This window comes from Podarcis erhardii, assembly GCF_964252035.2.
Source record: "Podarcis erhardii genome assembly, chromosome: 7".
In the NCBI taxonomy this organism is placed as follows: Eukaryota; Metazoa; Chordata; class Lepidosauria; order Squamata; family Lacertidae; genus Podarcis; species Podarcis erhardii.
The window spans coordinates 57709475-57714288 of record NC_138511.1 but is presented as its reverse complement, the minus strand read 5'-3'; positions in this window follow the sequence as shown (position 1 = coordinate 57714288).

Sequence of the window (4814 nt, the reverse complement as noted above, 5' to 3'; positions counted from 1 at the left end):
CTGGTTGGTTTTCAAATTGTATCTCTGTTTTTATATTTTCATTGTTTCTATGTTGCATTTTTGAATACAGTGGGCCTGCAAATTACATGGGGCGGGGGGCAGTCCACGAGCACATTGACATACATCCAGGTTTTCCATGACATTTCCCCTGATGCCACTTTTACACCTGAAAACCAGGATGTGTCAGGAATTTTCCTGATGTATGGCAAGCCTAAAGTTAAAGACTAATAAAATTATGGGTGGGGGCGGGGCTCACAGTAGTCCATCATTAAATAGAACCCGGATGGCAGATTGAGCAAGTATAGAGGTTGACACCTTCCCCACTATGGTGAAATGGATTGTATTTCTATTCAAACTGTAGCAATTCTTTCCAAATTTGCATCTATACCTATAAAATATCACATGCACTGTTCACGCAAATCTGCGTCCTCTTTTTTGCCAATGCACTAGTGACCACCCTATGAGCAGGAGGGAAGAGCCTGCCCTCAAAATGTTGCCTAATTGGTTGCCCCCCCCCCCCATTCCCTCAAAAAGCTTCAGAGTCGTCAAGGCAACCAACCTGCATCAAGTAGGTCCATCTCCTGACTATCCCACTGGGCACTCGTCATGGAGAGGGGCTCTGGGCAAAAGGCCCTCTGGTGGGAGTCCCCTGTTCCAACCCCTGGTTGGCTTAAACCTGATTGGGTAAGAGGGCCTTGCTTCAGCGCATGGGACACATTCTCTTCTGGGCTACCTTCCACAGGGCAGCTATGGGTGGGGCAAGAAGCAATGAATGTAAAATTTTGCCTTTTGTATGGTGAGCTATTTTCTACACCCACACACTCCTCAATCCCCCTTAAAAGGAGCAAGAGGCACAACCAGAGAGGCCTGGAGGGACATATCCAGTGCCTAGGCTTAAGGTTCCCCACCACCAGCTTACCTGGTGCCTACAGTGGGTGGCAGTGGTAGCAGCAGTGGTAATGAGCAATGCCAGGGGGCTGGGTCTTGTTGCCACTTTACTTCCACACAATAACCCTCCACACTGTATCATCCTAGAGCATTGTGGGAAATTCAAATGGTAGTTACATCCAGCTAATCCAAAATGCAGCAGCCAGACTGGTGACTGGGAGTAGCTGCCAAGGCCATATTACACCAGTCCTGAAAGACCTACATTGGTTCCCAGTACGTTTCAGAGCACAATTCAAAGTGTTGGTGCTGACATTTAAAGCCCTAAACAACCTCGGCCCAGTATACCTGAAGGAGCGTCTCCATCCCCATCGTTCTGCCCGGACACTGAGGTCCAGCGCCAAGGGTCTTCTGGTGATTCCCTCCCTGCGAAAAGTGAGGTTACAGGGAACCAGGCAGAGAGCCTTCTTGGTAGTGGCGCCTGCCCTGTGGAACGCCCTCCCATCAGATGTCAAGGAAATCTGACTTTTAGAAGACATCTGAAGGCAGCCCTGTTTAGGGAAGTTTTTAATGTTTTAAGTTTTATTCTGTTTTTAGTCCTCTGTTAGGAGTCGCCCAGAATGGCTGGGGAAACCCAGTCAAATGGGCGGGGTATACCATAAATAATAAAATTATTAAATTATTACCGGTATTATTATTAGCTATCTGGTGTTGCAGTTTAGAATCTGGGATGCATTTGGAGACCTTCTTGCTCATTCTGCTGAGTGGGGTGGGGCCATGGATTGTTGTCCCAAAGCTCTACCCTGATGGGGCAAAGTCTCCAGGAATTTTTTTTTTTTAATGGTGTGTGTGTGTATTAAATAGAGTAGGCATCTCAAGGGCACAGAGTTCTGGGATGGGGCTCAGGATGATAAGATCCTGGACACCAGTTTGGAAGGTGACTTGGAAGTCTTTGTGATGAAGAAGAGCAAAAGATTATTCACAACCTAGAGCCCACCAGTCCATCTCATATCTGCTGAGAGCTCCACAGAGCCCCTGTGACTCTTCTGGGTATGAGAAGGGCAGGCCTTCCTGCAAGCAGAGATTCCCCTTGGCCTAGAGCCAACACCTACAATCCCACAAGGAGATCAGTGTGACATTTTGGCAATGAACTTATGTACAGCCCCAGGGCGACATGTGGGGCCTGCCAGAGAACACACAAGGACCAAACAGCAGTGGGGAAAACAATTGCCATGGTTCAAGGAAATAAAACAGCTGTCTCTCTTTTTTTAACCACATCCTGGCCTAGACCCAACCAAGCAGTAGCTCTTCTCCCTATTTTCCAGTGGCAGATCACTGGGGGGAAATGATCGTTGTCCCAATGCACTCTTGCATCATTTCACATGTGTTGACAGTGGCAACTCTCTCTGCCTTATTCTGCCCACCTGTGCCTGTCTGTCTTCCCTGTTGACTTGCAAAATCCCAACCAGTTAATCACATCCATACCATACAGCTGAACCACATGGTTCTCCCGCCAAAAAAAAAATCCTGGGAGCTATAGGTTCTTAAAGGTGCTAGGAACTGTAGTTCTGTGAGCTATCGCTCCCACAATATTTTTTTTTTCTGGGGTGGGGGAGGGGGAGCTATGTAGTTTAAATGTGTGGTGTGGATGTGACCTGAGATTTACAACAAAATGATGTTGTGTAGAGCCAGCCTGTCATGCCCTTTTTCAGGACACTCCATTCCCTCTCCCTTTATTATTATCAGTTGTTGTTGTTATATTTGTTTGCTTTTTACAAAACATCTCCAAGCAACTTACAAAATATTAAAATACATCACTGCCTCCTGTGGGAGCAAATTCCATATTTTAGATTATGCACCATGGAAAGAAGACTTTCTTTGGTCTGTCCCGAATCCTCTAACATTCAGCTTCCTTGGATGTCCACCAGTTCTAATGTTATGAGAGGAGATTTTATTCTCTACCCACATTCTCCATGCCATGCATAATTTCATAAACTTCTATCATGCCACCTCTTACATTTATGTAAACTGAAAAGCTCCAAATATTGTAAGCTTTTCACATAGTGGAATTGCTTCTTTCCCTTGAATATGCTGGCTAACCTGTGAGTTTCATTAGGGCAATCAAACATTTCAAATGTTTTTTGCTCAGAAAACAAATGTTTTAATGCTTGGTCACAATCATCAGTTTGTTGGCCAAGATTCAGACTTTTATTTTTCAGTTACTATGATTTCCTTTAGGGTGTATTCACAAACATTGAACACTGTACATCTTCACCCTTTGTCAGCATAGTGTGTGTGTGTGTTCATGTACTATTTATGTGTGTTCATATATCTTTGTAAATAGTTTCAGGATTGCATCAGCCATTTTAACCTGTGGTGGAGGGTAGGGGAGCATATCCATTATTGAACAGTGTGAAACAAACAGCTGCTCACAAAGTTCTGTGCGGGTTTCCAGGACACTTGCTTTGGAGATTGCTGGCAATGGGCTGCGCTCAGCATGTAGATAAGCAGGTGTCAGCTTTCCCCTCAAGTGCACCCATTTAACAGGTATGACACACCACTGGGTGTTCTCAGACAAAGTGGAACAGCACACAGTGGATGCTCCCTACAAGTGCAGTCAATGCTGGCAAGTGAAAGCAGCAGTTTTGAGGCCATAGGGAGATGCCTTCTGCTACACCTGTCTTAAATCTATCCAGCTCAGCATTCTCCACACTGAAAGGTTCCAGACATGGTTTCCAGGGTTTCAGAACGACACCTACCTGGAGATGCTGGGGATTGAACCTGGGACCTTCTGCATGCAAAACATGAGCTACCGCCAGCATGATGGCTCCCCAGTACACCACTGGACTTTCCACTCCCTAGCACTTAATTAATCTACACCTATGCCTTTGCAGGACGTGGTGGCGCTGTGGCTTAAACCACAGAGCCTAGGACTTGCCGATCAGAAGGTCGGCGGTTCGAATCTCTGCGACGGGGTGAGCTCCCATTGCTCGGTCCCTGCTCCTGCCAACCTAGCAGTTCAAAAGCACGTCTAAGTGCAAGTAGATAAATAGGTAAACGGCGGGAAGGTAAATGGCGTATCCGTGAGCTGCTCTGTTTCACCAGAAGCAGCTTAGTCATGCTGGCCACATGACCCGGAAGCTGTACGCCGGCTCCCTCGGCCAATAAAGCGAGATGAGCGCCACAACCCCAGAGTCGTCCGTGACTGGACCTAATGGTCAGGGGTCCCTTTACCTTTATGCCTCTTGCTCACACCATTTTGAACCAGGAAATCATTCTCCCCTCTTCTCAAAACCTATTTGCTCATATGCTCCAAAGCATAAGAATATAAGAAGACCCCACTGGATCAATCCAATGGACCACCCAGTCCAACATCCTGTTCTCACAGTGGCTGAGCAGATTTCTGTGGGAAACCAGCAAGCAGGATTTGCGCACAAGAGCCCTCTCCCCCAGGCGTGTAGCACTGGGGGGGGGGGCTGCCAAGACAATCATCCCAGGAGGCCACTCATGCCATCCTCCCTGAGCCAGCCCTGCGCCACTTTGAGAGGCTGGGGAGGGCAGTGTAAGAAGGAGGCAACAGCCTTGCGCCCTTCAATCCCAACCCCTTGAGCTAGATGGACCAATAGTATAAGGCAGCTTACTATGTTCTTGGGGAGGGCTGTAGCACAGCATCTGCTTTGCATGCAGAAGGTCTCAGGTTCGATCCCCACCATCTGCAGATAAGGTTGGAAATGCACCCTATCTGAAACCCTGGAGACCATTACTAGCCAGTGTAGTCACTACTGACCTTGATGGACCAATGGTGAAAGGCAACTTCTGCGATGCTTATTTAAAAATCAGCCCCCCTTCATTTTAGAATCATGAGGACTAGAAACTTATTTTTAGGTCCAAGCCCATAGCTCAGAGGTAGAGCATGAATAAGATCGCTA